The sequence below is a fragment of the Oncorhynchus masou genome, chromosome 16 (genome assembly GCF_036934945.1).
Source record: "Oncorhynchus masou masou isolate Uvic2021 chromosome 16, UVic_Omas_1.1, whole genome shotgun sequence".
In the NCBI taxonomy this organism is placed as follows: Eukaryota; Metazoa; Chordata; class Actinopteri; order Salmoniformes; family Salmonidae; genus Oncorhynchus; species Oncorhynchus masou.
Genome location: NC_088227.1, coordinates 32051408 through 32069413, shown reverse-complemented (window position 1 = coordinate 32069413; position 18006 = coordinate 32051408). Strand labels below are relative to the sequence as shown.

General features: G+C 45.0%; 1 protein-coding gene across 8 annotated transcripts in view; it reads right to left on the bottom strand.

The window, feature by feature from the left end:
* LOC135557841 (serine/threonine-protein kinase MRCK alpha-like) overlaps nucleotides 1-18006 on the bottom strand; it is a 113534-nt gene that overhangs the window by 81184 nt on the left and 14344 nt on the right. The window lies entirely within an intron of this gene.

Sequence of the window (18006 nt, the reverse complement as noted above, 5' to 3'; positions counted from 1 at the left end):
AACCCTGAGGTAGACTGCCAGTTGGTTGGCTCACCAGGGTAGGAATACTGTAGGAGTAGGAGATGTTAAGTTCTATTTAACATAATAAAGATCTATTCAATGCCTATAGGTCTAGTTGTTAGGATTTGACCTAGGCCTACAGATCTGTGAGCACTTTGCTTAGGTCAACCCTTTTGCACGTGTAAGCAGAACACCTGGTTCACATCAAATTGTAATTCATTCATTCCATCCATCCATCCATCCACTTGTTAGTCTTCCAGCCTGGTCCAGTTATCAAAATGCAGGCTGATCCAGAGTATCCTGGCTCCCCTGTCAGAGGCCCTGCAAAGGTCACAGCCAGCCAGGGGAAGTCCCTTGATCTTCTCACTATCCACAGAGAACAGACCAGACCAAAACACCACCCCACAACAACCTTTACTGACAGGCTACTACTTCATTACTACAACACACAGACGGGCTACTACTTCATTACTACAACACACTGACAGGCTACTACTTCATTACTACAACACACAGACAGGCTACTACTTCATTACTACAACACACACAGACAGGCTACTACTTCATTACTACAACACACACACAGACAGGCTACTACTTCATTACTACAACACACAGACAGGCTACTACTTCATTTTGCTGTGTGGTATGACGAATACCGATGTCCCTTCCGTGTTTGTTTGTATTGTAAGAGTGCGCGTTTTTCAACAACTGAAAGTAATTTGGGAAATGGCGTTAGCAATTACTGGGTTTTCAACAAATATTTCACAAGAGTCTGACATTTTCCTTATGTCCGGTGTCCACATTGTTGGAAGTAGAACGAGCCGACGCTTAGCTTGGCACGCACTTCTCACTTTACTTGTTGCCATGAATTCACACACATTCAACCTGGCTCTGTTCAGGAAAAATATTCTCCAAACATAGGCCCCTGTGAAAAAGGGAAATGCCTGCTGAAATAAAACAAACATCCAGAGCTCAACCTCTCCCTTATTCTCCCAGCCAGCCAGTTAGGCCTAGTTGGCATGGCAGGGAGACAGCCAGTCTGCCCTACCTGGCACACAGCTCTGCTATCACACTCCAATCACTGGCCGGTACAAACCCCTGGCTGGTACAAACCACTGGTATACAGTGCTTTTCATTAAGTATTCAGACCCCTGGACTTTTCCCCACATTGTTCGGTTACACCCTTATTCTAAAAAATGTTTTTTTATTATTCTCAATTTACACACCATACCCCATAATGACAAGGCAACATTTTTACATTTTTGCTAATTTATTGAAAAAGAAAAAGAAATATGAAGTATTCAGACCCTTTACTCAGTACTTTGTTTAAGTACCTTTGGCAGCGATTACAGCCTCAAGTCTTCATGGGTAAGATGCTACAAGCTTGGCACACTTGTATTTGGGGAGTTTCTCCCATTCTTCTCTGCAGATCCTCTCAAGCTCTGTCAGGTTAGATGAGGAGCGTCTCTGCACAGCTATTTTCAGGTCTCTCCAGAGATGTTAGATCGGGTTCAAGTCCAGACTCTGGCGGGGCCAGTCAAGGACATTCAAAGACTTGTCCCGAAGCCACTCCTGCATTGTCCTGGATGTGTGCTTAGGTTTGTTGTCCTGTTGGAAGGTGAACCCTCACCCCAGTCTGAGGTCCTTAGCACTCTGGAGCAGGTTTTCATCAAGGATCTCTCTGCACTTTGCTCCGTTCATCTTTGCCTTCATCCTTACTAGTCTCCCAGTTCCTGCTGCTGAAAAACAACCCCACTGCATGATGCTGCCACCACCATGCTTCACCATAGGGATGGTGCCAGGGTTCCTAGCCTAGACGTGATGCTCAGCATTCAGGCCAAAGAGTTCAATCTTGGTTTTGTCAGACCAGAGATTCTTGTTTCTCATGGTTTGAGAGTCTTTAGGTGCCTTTCGGAAAATTCCATTTCATTCATTTGCGTTTTACTGAGGAGAGGCTTCCGTCTGGTCAGTCTACCATAAAGGCCTAATTGGTGGAGTGCTGCAGAGATGGTTGTCCTTCTGGAAGGTTCTCCCACCTCCACAGAGCTCTGTCAGAGTGATCGGGTTCTTGGTCACCTCTCTGACCAAGACCCTTCTCCCCTGATTGCTCAGATTGGCTGGGTGGCTAGCTCTAGGAAGAGTCTTGGTTGTTCCAAACTTCTTCCATTTAAGAATGATGGAGGCCACTGTGTTCTTGGGAACCTTCAATACTGTATAATTGTTTTGGTACCCTTCCCCAGATCTGTGCCTCGACACAATCCTGTCTCAGAGCTCTACGGACAATTCCTTCAACCTCATGGCTTTGATTTTGCCCTGACATGCACTGCCTGTCCAATCAATCATGTCCAATCAATTGAATTTACCACAGATGGACTCCAACCAAGTCGTAGAAACATCTCAAGGATGATCAATGGAAACAGGATGCACCTGAGCTCAACTTCGAGTCTCATAGCAAAGGGTCTGAATACTTATTTAAATAAGGTATTTTTGTTTTTAATACATTTATAAAAATCTGTTTTTGTTTTGTAATTATGGGGTACTGCGTGTAGATTGCTGAGGAAATTGTGTTATGTATTCAATTTTAGAATAAGGCTGTAACATAACAAAATATGGAAAAAAGTCAAGGTCTGAATACTTTCTGAAGGCCCTGTATATAAACACTGTACCTGATAAAGTCATGAAATTGAAGACAACTGAACATAGATCAGCTTCTAATATGTAGGTCATCAGACTTGCTTCAACTGACCCCAAGTCTGCTACCATGTGTAGGGGATACTAAGAGAGAGGGGTAGGGGAGGAGAGTACCGGAGTAGAGTAGGGGAGACACTTACTGCAGTTCACTGATGAGTGGGTAAGTCATGCAAACATTGGCAAAACCACCAAGATGATGAGAAAGTCTATCGGAAAGCCCAGAAAACTAGCCAGGCCACTACCACTACAAAGGGCCTGAAGAGAGACTGTAGCCCAACTCCCTTTCTTTAAAGCTGACATGCACAGTTGTGCTCGTAGTTAAAGGGTGTCTCACTAGGAGTGTACAGAGCAAATGCCAGCCCAGGACTGACGATATCAGTTACTGCCTAAGAAATAAATAACAGCAGTCAATTTCCACAGAACGAGCCTAGCATACATTCTGGTGCAGAAAGGTTTATTACAAAGGCAAGCCCACAGCCGCCTTGCGAGAGTGTTTATCAGTCTGATTTATAAATGGAAACCATTTGTGTGGATGTAGTGAACTTAAACACAAGATTAGTTACTAGGCCTAGACACATGGTCTCATACACACAAACGCGCACACACACACAGCCCCAGTCTCGCTCAGATATACCCAACAATCATGTGCCGATTTGTCCTAGAGTGAAGAAATGTACATCACACCCTTTTTACTCCGAGCTTCAGACAAAGGTCTTCCAGTTCTACATCTTTATCTTCACTATCAAAATATACAGGTCGGCCAAACATAGCAACAGTTGCTATGTCAAGGTGTGGCACACGTCATTTTGTAGTGCTTTAAACGTGACTATCCAACCAAACCGTGACTTTGTCTGGAGGGCTTTTCTTTGATGGTTTTGCGAGAGCTTAGCAACGGAGTTCACTATTACTAGAGCGAGACTGACAATGTCACTAATATGAGTGTTCCGGTGGTCAGAAACACAGGATTTGTGAGTGACTGTATGCAGAACAACTGGAAAAACACGAGTGGATCCTACTAATCCACAGACGGACTGGTTTAGCCCAGATGCTGCTCCTTAGACAGATCCAGGTCTATTAGAAGAAGTTTATTATCCACAGACACTACAATGCAGCTGAATGAAAATATTGTACTTCTGTAGAGCGTAAGACAAGTGTGTTCAATCACCTAATGTCATGGTCAATATGGTAACCGGGCGTCACCGTAGCGTTCTGTGCTTTCAATACTGTGTGTTTAGGCCTAGGCCTGCGTGCGTAAGCAGGTGTGCGCTATCTTTTGAACAAGTCCCTCTCCATGTGTGCTGGCCTGCATACATTTGCCAATGTAAATTTGCTCTACCCTCTCTGTACTTGAAACAGAAACAAGAACAGGAGAGAGAGAAGATCCTACATCCATGACAGAGAGGGGGAACATCTGGAAGCCATGAGAGGGATTATTTATGGCCAGTGAGGTAACAACAAAAAAATGCTGTCTCCGGGAGAGAGAGACCGACACCTTGTATTGTTACACCAGGTCAGGCCTGGGAATGGGTTTTCACAGCACTATTGGAAGCATATTCCTCAAGTTAGACCTTGTAATAAGTGTGGATAGTATTTTTTTTCCCTGCATGGCCACGTGACCAGAGTTGTTTAGCAATGATATTATTTAGGACCAAGAGTTTTCCCTGACTACATGACCTGACCGGGAAAGAATGGCCTTCTGCTTCCCCCCTCCTCCATTGTATACAAAATCTCTTGGGTGATAGTTGTAGTCTTTCACTAGTCACCTAATAAGGGATCTGTGTCCAGACTGCTACCTTTCCCCTCAAACTCAAAATGGCTGTATGACCTCAGGACTTGACGGCGTCAGCAGTATCTAACATTTATACTAAAGCTGCCTTCTCAGTCTCTATTGAATAGGAGACTCTCCATTTCAACTGGACCTCGTTAAATAAATGATCAAATTAGGCTACAAATTTAGCAAGGGAAACCGCTGCACAGTCAGCGGTGCCGTCGTCCGGGGAAACCGCTGCACAGTCAGCGGTGCCGTCGTCCGGGGAAACCGCTGCACAGTCAGCGGTGCCGTCGTCCGGGGAAACCGCTGCACAGTCAGCGGTGCCGTCGTCCGGGGAAACCGCTGCACAGTCAGCGGTGCCGTCGTCCGGGGAAACCGCTGCACAGTCAGCGGTGCCGTCGTCCGGGGAAACCGCTGCACAGTCAGCGGTGCCGTCGTCCGGGGAAACCGCTGCACAGTCAGCGGTGCCGTCGTCCGGGGAAACCGCTGCACAGTCAGCGGTGCCGTCGTCCGGGAAACCGCTGCACAGTCAGCGGTGCCGTCGTCCGGGGAAACCGCTGCACAGTCAGCAGCTTCTAACGAGAGGGACCCAAGCAGCTTCTAACGAGGGGGACCCAAGCAGCTTCTAACGAGGGGGACCCAAGCAGCTTCTAACGAGGGGGACCCAAGCAGCTTCTAATGAGGGACCCAAGCAGCTTCTAACGAGGGGGACCCAAGCAGCTTCTAACGAGGGGGACCCAAGCAGCTTCTAACGAGGGGGACCCAAGTGTCAACCATGAAACATTAAGGAAAACGCTGCACACTGCTGTTCATGCTCTCAACCCTCAGGTCTTCATCAGGCATCCATATCCCAGATGGGGTTGGAAGATCCTATATATAGGGGCAGTGCTCAGTGACATCACTTCCTGAAACAGTAGGTAAAAATATATACGGTTTACAACAAGTGTCAACCATCCAGGTAACTTTTTAGCCATTACGTCACAAAAAGCTTTAAAACATCCTGTAAATTACCCAAATTACAGGTGAAAATGTACCCCTTCAAGTCTCAGTCTCCACTGATGTGAATAAGCCAAGGGGACTTCAATAGAATCCAAAGCATGTATTTTGTCATGTTTGGTATATATGCCATATGTCTGCCCATCATCGAAAGGAGGGTGCAACCATTAAATCATTATCAAGTACCTAAATACATAAACATGTCTGGAATCCTGGGAATCACTTGCATAGCACGTAAACATGCATCGGAGCAATACATTGACTTTATTGCTGCACTGCACACCAGTGACACCTGAGTTCAAAGAGCTATGTCGTCCCCCGTCCCCCGTCCCCCCCAAGCCCTCCAAAGTACTAGGAGACAAGGGCATGAAATGAGGAGCGTCCCAAATGGTACCCTTTAAAGTGCACTACTTTTGACCACACATTTACGCAAAAACTCCAGTAAGTTGATTTTCTCATATTGTTCACATTGTCCGATGTGTAGCAGGGACGTAGGCGTCGTCCGAGCCGTTTTGGAAACGGAACAGGCTGTGCCTCACTTTCGCTGTGGTTAACATACAAACAGGATACTTCAAATATGAAGAAAGCTGAGGAGAGACGGGTGGGGACGAGACAAACTGATTAGATCGGCGTTGGGTCATGACTACTGTAAGGCTACGCATCAAGCAAAATGCCAGCATGATGAGAACATCGAATTACTGGAGTTTCTGTTTTGGCGTAATGTGAAACACATGCCACCTCAGCTCAACATGAACTGTCTGGCAGAGTTCAGCCTAGATTGACAGATACAATTGTGTAACTAAACAGTGTATCATTGGAGGCTACACAAACCCTTTGGGCATAATAATTTAATGTAGACTAAGCACTAAACATGGTCAGGAATGCCTCCCTGCTGGTGTCAGAAGTGGGATCCTACCTACTGCTACACCGATGCATAGTCACTTTAATAACTACCTATATGTTACCTCAACAAACCGGTGCCCCCGCACATTGACTCTGTACCGGTGCCCCATGTATAGTCTCGCGATTGTTATTTTACTGCTGCTCTTTAATTAATTATTACTTTTATTTCTTATCCTTATCCATATTTTTTAACTGCAATGTTGGTTAGGGGCTCGTAAGTATGCATTTCACTGTTGTATTCGGCACGTGACTAACAGAATTTGATTTGACCGTCTGTCATTACAAACCCCACTGAACACAGCTCACTTACTTTATTGTGTTCTTATTTCTTTATCTTGCGGGTTTTTGTTCTACCTTGTCATTTTTACTATTACATTGTTGTTGATTACTTCATTGTTGGGGTTAGAGCTGGCAAGAAAGACATTTCACTGTAGTTAACATTAAAACTTGAAACTTAACAGAGAGATTAGTTTAGAGGGGACTTAACTGCCTAGGGGGACCTCTTGAGACATGTGGACCATGCAGGAGGGTGGGAGAGAGATACAGCTGTCAGGGTATCTGCTGGTTTTACTGATAGTAGAACACAAGTGCCCATTTCTCAAATGAAGGAACACATGAGTTTACTGGTCTCTATGAGTCCTCCAAGGCCAGAACCGGGGCCTACATATCAGATTGCCCTGGGAGGTGATGAAGGTGGTTCCTCAGTCCCAGTCCTTATAACATGCCCCATGATGGAATTAATTGGATAGGACACAATAAGGCCAACAGCTAATGGTAATGCTGACCTTCAAAGACATGTCAGTGTCAGAAAATATTGTCAGTTGATTGCGCTGCCAAAACACATGTAGGTTATATTGACTTTTATATGGAGTACCTAACATAGCTTTCAAGGTGTGAATCAACTACTGTAACCTTGAGAAGTAGGCAAGATGACTCTCTCTCTCCCCAAATAATTACCTAAATGACCTGAAACACAAAGGCTATCCTAGCACACCCTGCCCGCTGCCTGCTGTAGCCCTGCCTACTTTAGCCCTGCCTACTGTAGCCCTGCCCGCTGCCTACTGTAGCCCTGCCCGCTGCCTGCTGTAGCCCTGCCCGCTGCCTGCTGTAGCCCTGCCTACTTTAGCCCTGCCCGCTGTAACCCTGCCCGCTGCCCACTACAGCCTGTCCGCTGCCCGCTACACCCTGCCCACTACACCCTGCCCGCTGCCCGCTACACCCTGCCCGCTGCCTGCTACACCCTGCCCGCTGCCTGCTACACCCTGCCCGCTGCCCGCTGCACCCTGCCCGCTGCACCCTGCCCGCTACACCCTGCCCGCTACACCCTGCCCGCTACACCCTGCCCGCTGCCCACTACAGCCTGTCCGCTGCCCGCTACACCCTGCCTACTACACCCTGCCTACTACACCCTGCCCACTGCCTACTACACCCTGCCCACTGCCTACTACACCCTGCCCACTGCCTACTACAGCCTGCCCACTGCCTACTACACCCTGCCCACTGCCTACTACACCCTGCCCACTGCCTACTACAGCCTGCCCACTGCCCACTACACCCTGCCTACTACAGCCTGCCCACTGCCTACTACACCCTGCCCACTGCCTACTACACCCTGCCCACTGCCTACTACACCCTGCCCACTGCCCACTACACCCTGCCTACTACACCCTGCCCACTACACCCTGCCCACTGCCCACTACACCCTGCCCACTGCCTACTACACCCTGCCCGCTGCCTACTGTAGCCCCCGAGAGTACTTAGCACCTCTGAATGTAACTTGTGAAACTAGTGCGCACCGATTTTACATGTAGAACTGTGTGAAATGCAATGTGCGAGTGCCTTAATTAACACTGAGCTAACCTCTATACTGACTACATCCTCACATCAGAACACCAAGCACTACACTACAGGCTAATAACAGGATGTGCTGGTTCCACAATCATGACCTAACCCAGGGAGTATTGGAAGGAAGTATTACATAGTACTGACCTGCAAGCTGTCTTCTGTTACTGATAGGAAGAAAGGGTTTTAGACCAGACCGTGTTTAAGGACAGTGACATGACAGATGTAGGCTAGGCCTTTCTCTTGGGCAAAGTCTGCATTTTCAGTTATCTATTGCAGGTGCCTTAGGTTACGAACAAGGATACAATGTGTACAAGAGGTACCTCGCAGTTGAAACTCTGAAGAATCCGACAACATTACCACGTTCTGCCCACAAGAATAAACGAGGGGACAAAAACCTATATATACACTCCTCTGCAGTCCTTCGGTTCACAGCATAGCAGACACTTTCTAGGCCACAGCCAATCCCTATGGCAGAGAACACTACTAATTATATCTCTCTGAAGGAACTAAGGTGTCAATTATGAAACTTGTAACCATAAGCAGCAAGCATCCCTGAAAATATGCATCTGGCTACAGCTCGTACGTGTCTCAACGTGCATCTCGCTCAGAAGAAAGACAAAAGACAAATGTAACTACTCATAAATTAATTATATTTCAAAGAGAAGATATTTCAAAATTGCGTGTATTAGATGAGGGCCCGAGGTGAAGTCGTCTTTGGACTGCAGTCAGTGGTTGTAACCAGGTTGGTTTGAAGGTCAGGGGTTGTTCGGTTCTTGTTTCTGACATAATAATAACATAATCAAATGACTGAGTAACAAGCCAATCTGTGATGTACGCCAACAGTATGTGAGCCGCCCATTCCTCCTATTCTGCTGAGGCCAGGACAGACATGTTTATGTAGATGTGGTCCTAACAGGAGGACAAAATCAGATTAGCCTATTTATGACAATCTTTTTTCACAGCACAGTGACTGACATCACAAAGGAAGTGGTTTGTCTGCGTATAACTTACCATACTATATTACCAGGATATAACCTATTACCATATTATAACCAGGATATAACCAGGATATAACTTATTACCATACTATAACCAGGATATAACCTATTACCATACTATAACCAGGATATAACCAGGATATAACCTATTACCATACTATAACCAGGATATAACCTATTACCATACTATAACCATACTATAACCAGGATATAACCTATTACTATACTATAACCATACTATAACCAGGATATAACCTATTACTATACTATAACCATACTATAACCAGGATATAACCTATTACCATACTATAACCATACTATAACCAGGATATAACCTATTACCATACTATAACCAGGTTATAACCTATAACCATACTATAACCAGGATATAACCTATTACCATACTATAACCATACTATTACCAGGATATAACCAGGATATAACCTATTACCATACTATAACCAGGATAACCTATTACCATACTATAACCAGGATATACCCTATTACCATACTATAACCAGGATATAACCTATTACCATACTATAACCAGGATATAACCTATTACCATACTATAACCAGGATATAACCCATTACCATTCTATAACCAGGATATAACCTATTACCATACTATAACCAGGATATAACCTATTACCATACTATAACCATACTATTACCAGGATAACCCATTACCATACTATAACCATACTATAACCAGGATATAACCTATAACCATACTATAACCAGGATATAACCAGGATATAACCTATTACCATACTATAACCAGGATATAACCTATTACCATACTATAACCATACTATAACCAGGATATAACCTATTACCATACTATAACCAGGATATGTGCAGGTCTTATTGTTGCCACTTTAGTCTGTGCTTTAAAGCCAAAATGCTACCAACAGTTCGCTGTACTTTTAGTCAATTTATTGCCCGGCTAAATTGTACCACTTTTTGAAAAGCATTACAGGCCCCATACTTGGCTCACTATATCAGACAGGCTTATCGAGGACCACTTAGGAGGCACAAATTTACACACACCTGGACCACGTATTTATTTTTTACATAAGGATTTTATTCACCAATCTAGCTGGAGGGTCTAAATTAAAACAGGCATATGGACGGTAATTATCATTAAGATACCTAAGCATTTACATCTGGAAAAGCTTTTAACAGGGATTCAACAATACAATTTTTTAAGTGTGAAGTGATTTTCTAATCTGTAGCCAGAAGGATCACGGGACTATTTTTATTTAACTAAGCAAGTCAGTTAAGAACAAATTCTTATTACAAATGACGGCCTACCAAAAGGCCCCTCGCAGGGACGGGGTCTGGGATGAAAAACAAAAATATAGAGACACACACAACAGAGAGAGACTTAAAATGTGTGAGACTATAAATGGGGGGTGTGTATGATGTTATGGGAGTATTAAAGAGCAACTTCCCCTAAAACTAGGGATGTGACATGGAGGGGAAAAAAATGCTGTGTTTTCACTGCAGTTTTTTTTCTTGTATTTCCGTTAAAACGATATTTCAATACGAATCCACAATGCAGCTGCACTGCTGCCAGCAATGATGTTGGACTCATGGCGCGTCCCTTTCAGATGGGCAAGCATTGCACCTGTACTACCATTACTGTACCTCATTTCCAAGTTGCAAAGTTAGCATTTTTTATTCATTTACAGTGCATTCAGAAAGTATGAAGACCCCTTGCCTTTTTCCACATTTTGTTACATTACAGCCTTATTCTAAAATTGATTTAATTTTTTTCTTCTCATCAATCTACACACAAAACAGGTTTAGAGGTTTTTGCAAATGTATTAAATATAAATAAATAAAAATACCACATTTACACAATTATTCAGACCCTTTACTTTGTTGAAGCAACTTTGGCAGTGATTACAGCCTTGAGTCTTCTTGGGTATGAAGCTACAAGCTTGGCACACCTGTATTTGGGGAGTTTCTCCCATTCTTCTCTGCAGATTCTCAAGCTCTGTCAGGTTGGATGGGGAGTGTTGCTGCAAAGCTATTTTCAGGTCTCTCCAGAGTTGTTTGATCAGATTCAAGAATGGACTGGCTGGGCCACTCACAGACATTGAGACTTGTCCCAAAGCCACTACTGCATTGTCAAGGCTGTGTGCTTAGGGTCGTCCTGTTGGAAGGTGAACCTTCGCTCCAGTCGGAGGTCCCGAGCGAGCTCTGTGGAGCAGGTTTTCATCAAGGATCTCTGTACTTTGCTCCGTTCATGGTTCTCAATGTAGTCTCCCAGTCCCTGATGCTGAAAAACATTCCCACAGCATGATGCTGCCACCACCATGCTTCACCGAAGGGATGGTGCCAGGTTTCCTACAGACATGAAGTTTGGCATTCAGGCCAAAGAAATAAATATTGGTTTCATCAGACCACAGAATCTTGTTTCTCATGGTCTGAGAGTTCTTTAGGTACCTTTTGGCAAACTCCAAACGGGTTGTCATGTGCCTTTTACTGAGGAGTGACTTCCGTCTGGCCACTCTGCCATAAAGGCCTGCTTGGTGGAGGGCTGCAGATGATTGTCCATCTGGAAGGTTCTCTAATCTCCACAGAAAACCTCAGGAGCTCTGTCAGAGTGACCATCGGGTTCTTGGTCACCTCCCTGACCAAGGACATTCTACCCCAATTGCTCAATTTGGCCGGGCGGCCAGCTCTAGGAAGAGTCTTTGTGGTTCCAATGGAGGCCACTATGTTCTTGGGGACCTTCAATGCTGCAGACATTTTTTGGTACCCTATCCCAGATCTGTGCCTCGACACACTGCTGTCTCAACGCTCTACGGACAATTCCTTCGACCTCATGGCTTGGTTTTTGCTCTGACATGCACTGCCAACTGTGGGGCCTTACATAGACAGGTGTGTGAATTTCCAAATCATGTCGAATCAATCAATTTACCACAGGTGGACTCCAATCAAGTTGTAGAAACATCAAGGATGATCAATGGAAACAGGATGCACCGGAGCTCAATTTTAAGTCTAATAGCAAAGGGTCTGAATACTTATTTAAATAAATTGTGTGTTTTTTATTTTTAATACATTTGCAAAAATGTCTAAAAACCTTTTTTAGATTTGTTATTATGGGGTGTTGTGTGTAGATTGAGATGAATAAAAACATTTATTTAATCAATTTTAGAATAAGGCTCCAATCTAACAAATACTTTCCGAATACTTTCCGAATGCACTGTAACTTCTCAAAGTCTTCCCATGCTGTCACTTGCCTATTCATTTCCAATTGTTAAAGATGACATAGTGAAGAGACAACTCCAAAATGTTTGATTCCTGGACTCCTTCTGAGTGTCAAGATTCGATTCCGCAAGGAATCTATTCCTAAGAGTCAGCATTTTTGCAACGGGATGGGACTGATTAGTTACCGTTCTTCCAGGAACAAACACTTGCATCTTTCATAGCGAGTTAGCGAGGACGGAGACAGGGGGAGGGGCAGAGTATGCAAGTCAGCCACCGGGGAAACAGGCAGAACCATGCACCAGGACCTCCAATCTCAACTGGCGGACCGCGGACCAGATCCAGAACCAAAGCAGATCCCCCCCCCCACCCCCTCCCCACCTCAAAATATTATATGAGGAAAAATTACTCAATCGGGCATCGACCCCCGGTATCATAAACACACACAAGACTTGGAAGAATGCATAGAATTACAGGTAATGAGCTTTAAGAACAGCTAAAAAATCTGTCCAATGCAAAATGTGTAGAATTGCGGGATATTTTCTTTAAAACGGCAACATTTCAACTCCGCCAACAAGAGGGTTGTGAACAGTTTGGGGTCGCATGGGTTGTGAGGTGGGGGTTTGCTACTACTACTCCGTAAATGACATTCTTCATCAGGACCTTTGCCACCTAGGAAATATGTGTTACGGGACCTTCTCCAATAGTACTTGGGTAACCCTGCACTAGGCCTTTCTATAGGCAATCAAAAGCTGTATCTTGCAATTTCTTGGCTTCCAATGTCTCCCAAAAGCAGTAAAACAGGGCCTATCATCAATGAACATGATACTGACATGCAACACTTCACTCTCACACAGTATCTGCGCATGTGCACGGGTTCGAATCACGCTTTTCACAGCATGCGAGCTCGGGAACCAAAACAGCTGTTGAGCCTTGCTCTTAGTTGTTGCGGATATTATGCCGTTTACGTCCTGCCTCGACGTACATTTTTCTTAACGTTAAGAATCCCAATTTCGTTTAAACGTTTTAACATTCTCACCCTTACCTAAAACCCAACTAATCCCTTTGTGGCAACGAGCCAGAAACATTTTGGTCAAGTCAGTCTTGTCCAAACCAGAGTTTGGAACTTGTGTGTGTGTCATAACGGGTAAACGAAGGTTGCGTTTTTGCACTGCGGTATCTGGGAAAAGACCAGGCGACTTCGCTTTGCGTGGCTGCTGCCCCGGGCGGGTGGAGACCTCCCCTTAGGAGGACTAATGGAATGGTCAAAAATGAGTAAACCCCTCTCACCCAGGGCACCGGGTTGCACAAAATGAACTCGCCCACTGGAACAGCTTCCCCAAAGAGTATTTGAGGCAGATTTGTACATAAAGGTAAAGTGACTAAGCATCAGGATAGACAAGAGTAACAGTAATAATAAAGAACAGAGCAGCAGCATATGATGAGTGTGAAAGTGTGTGTGTGTGTGTGTATGTGTGTGTGTTGTCTCGGCATGTGTGTGCGTTGTCTCGGCATGCGTGTGCGTTGTCTTGGCATGCGTGCGCATGTGTACAGTACCTTCAGAAAGTATTCATACCTCTTGGCATTTTCCACATTTTGTTGTGATACAGCCTGAATTTAAAATTGATTAAATAGAGGTTTTTCTTGTAAATGGCCTACACACAATACCCTAGAATGTCAAAGAGAAATTCTGTTGTCAAATGTCTACAAATTAATAAAAAATGAAAAGCTGAAATGTCTTGGGTCAATAAGTATGCAACTCCTTTGTTATGGCAATGTTATGGCAATGTTATGGCAATGTTATGGCAAAAAATCTATGGCAAGACCTGCAAAATGGTTATCTAGCAATGATCAACAACCAATTTGACAGACCTTGAAGAATTTTGAAACTATTCACTTTTTTAGGATGGGGGCAGCATAGAAGCTGTCTCGTAGCCGGTTGGGTTGGTCCGAGAGCCGATGCTATGAGACTGTGATGTAAGTAGCTAAATACATAGCCCCTCCCTAACAAGTAATGTGAGATGAAGACTTGCAATGTTGCACCTGAAGACAGGTTTGATCCCTGCTAGCTAATGCATAATCAAAAACTTCTTTATTTTTTAACCCCTTTTCTCCCCCAATTTAGTGGTATCCAATTGGTAGATACAGTTGTCTCATCGCTGCAACTCCCATACGAACTCGGGAGAGGCAAGGGTCGAGAGGCGTGCGTCCTCCGAAACACAACCCAATGGCACTTCTTGACACAATGCCTACTTAACCCGGAAGCCAGCCGCACCAATGTTTCGGAGGAAACACTACAGCGTGTACTGCGCCCGGCCCGCCACAGGACTCGCTAGTGCGCGATGGGACAAGGACATCCGTGCCGGCCAAACCCTCCCCTAACAAGGACGACGCTGGGCCAATTGTGTACTGCCCCATGGGTCTCCCGATCACCGCCGGCTGCCAAAAAGCCTGGACTCGAACCCAGAATCACTAGTGGCACAGCTAGCACTGCGATGTATTTTCTGGGGCAAAACCAATGATGACAGATCACCAGATCACCCTCCCATAACCAGGACGACGCTGGGCCAATTGTTCACCACCTCATGGGTCTCCCGGTGGTGGCCGGCTGCAACACTGCCTGGGATTAAACCCGGTTCTGTAGCGATGCCTATAGCACTGCCTCAGACTGCTGTGCAACTCAGGAGGCCCGTGAGTTTGTGTGTGTGTTTGTGTCTTGTCTGTAGTAAGGAGGTGCCCCTCATCCATGGTGTCGCAATGGACTACTCCTGGGCCAGGGTGAGTAGAGGGCTTCAACTGTTACACTAGAAAGTAAATATATGTACACTGAACAAAAACATCAATGCAACATGTAAAGTGTTGGTCCCATGTTTCATGAGCTGACAAAAGATGTCAGAAATGTTCCACATGCCCAAAAAGCTTATTTCTCTAAAATGTTGGCCACATTTTTTGACATCCCTGTTTGTGAGCATTTCTCCTTTGCCAAAATAATCTATGCACCTGACAGGTGTGGCATATCACGAAGCTGATAAAAACAGCATGATAATTACACATTACACAGGTGCAGCTTGTGCTGGGGACAGTAAAGGCCACTCTAAAATGTGCAGTTTTGTCACATAACACAATACTACAGATGTCTCGAGTTTTGAGGGAGCGTGTCATTGGCATGCTGACTGCAGGAATGTCCACTAGTGCCGTTGCCAAATAATTTAATGTTCATTTTAGAGAATTTGGCAGTACGTCCACCCAGCCTCACAACCGCAGACCATGTGTATGGCATTGTGTGGGCGAGCGGTTTGCTGATATAAATGTTGTGAACAGAGTTCCCCATGGTGGCGGTGGGGTTATGGTATGGGTAGGCATAAGCTATGGACAACAAACACAATTGCATTTTAACGATGGAAATTTGAATGAACGGATCTACTGTGATGAGATCCTGTAGCCCATTGTCATGCCATTCATCCTCTCCTACCACCTCATGTTTCAGCATGATATAGCACAGCCCCATGTTGCAAGGATCTGTACACAATTTCTGGAAGCTGAAAATATCCCAGTTCTTCCATGGCCTATACACTCACCAGACATGTCACCCACTGAGCATGTTTGGGATGCTCTGGATCAATGTGTACGACAGCGTGTTACGGCTCCCTCCAATATCCCAAAACTTTGCACTGCCATTGAAGAGGAGTGGGACAATATTCCACAGGCCACAATCAACAGCTTGATCAACTATGTCAAGGAGATGTGTCGCCCTGCATAAGGCAAATGGTGGTCACACAACAGATACTGACTGAATTTCTGATCCACGCCCATGCGATTTTATTATTGTTAATTTTGACCAACATATGCATATCTGTATTCCCAGTCATGTGAAATAGATAGATTAGGACCTAATGAATTTATTTCAATTGGACTGATTTACTTATATGAACTGTAACTCCTTGAAATTGTTGCATCTTTGAAATTGTTGCATTCATATTTTTGTTCAGTATAGATAATGTAAACACTTTGTTTAGAATACGTATTGCATTCTTCTCATATTATTCTGTAGGCTACTTAGTATGAGAAGAGTGCAATCCTCCTGCAACTCACATCTGCCTGTAGATATTGAACTCCGCCTGCTGGACCCGTGGGCTGAGTAAAACTCAGTCATATCCAGGATGGAGTGTCATGTACTCCACCGCTCCTGCCACCTGACTGCATATGTCTATAACCTGTAATATATTAAATACATGGAAGGGACTTCATCACCCACTGTAGACTTGACCCACCGTAAACGGATGCTAAGCTACAGGACTGTTTCGCTACATACTGGAATGTGTTCCTGGATTCATCCGATGGCATTGAGGAGTTTACCACATCAGCCACCAGCTTCATTGATAAGTGCATTGTCGATGTAGTACCCACAGTGACAGTACGGCAACATCCGTACTAAGCTAACGGCTAGAAGCAGGACACTAATCCGGAAGAAATCCCGCAAAGCGGCAATACAGTACTGAGGTTGAATCCTACTAAACCGGCTCGGACGCTCGTCGGATGTGGCAGGGTTTACAAACTATCACAGATTACAAAGGGAAACCCAGCCGAGAGGTGCCCCAGTGACACAAGCCTACCAAACCAGCTAAATGCCTTCTGTGCTTGCTTCGAGGCAAGAAACACTGAACCGTGCGTGAGCGCACCTGATACATCTCTATTGCACTCCACACTGCCCTTTCCCACCTTGACAAAAGGAACACCTACATGAGAATGCTGTTCATCGACTTCAGATCATGGACTACAGGAAAATGAGGGCAGAACACTCCTCCGTTCACAACAACGGGGCTATAGTGGAGCAGATCGAGAGCTTCAAGTTCCTCAATGTCCACATGTTAAGGTCAAGGCTGAACTCCCTGCCACCCAGGACCTCTATAGCAGACGGTACTCACACATACTGACACACACATACACACTGGACCCTTACCCACATACTCATACACACTGGACTCTACCCCCCCCCCCCCCCCCCACACACACACACACACACGCACACACACAGGACTCTACCCACATACTCACACGTACTTACACTGACACACACACACACACACACAGGTACACCATCGCCACACACATCACATACACTGCTGCTCCCGTCTATTATCTATCCTGTTGCCTAGTCGCTTTACTATATGTACATATTAGAGGTCGACCGATTCATCGGAATGGCTGATTAATTAGGGCCGATTTCAAGTTTTCATAACAATTGGTAATCGTCATTTTTGGACACCGATTGTGGCGGGGTTTTTTTTACCATTATTTAACTCGGCAAGTCAGTTAAGAACACATTCTTATTTTCACTGACGGCCTAGGAACAGTGGGTTAACTGCCTCGTTCTCGGGGCAGAACGACAGATTTTACCTTGTCAGCTTGGGGATTCGATCTTGCAACCTTCTGGTTACTAGTCCAACGCTCTAACCACCAGCCTTACATTGCACTCCACGAGGAGCCTGCATGACAGGCTGACTACCTGCTACACGAATGCAGCAAGGAGCCAAGGTAAGTTGCTAGCTAGCATTAAACGTATCTTATAAAAAACAA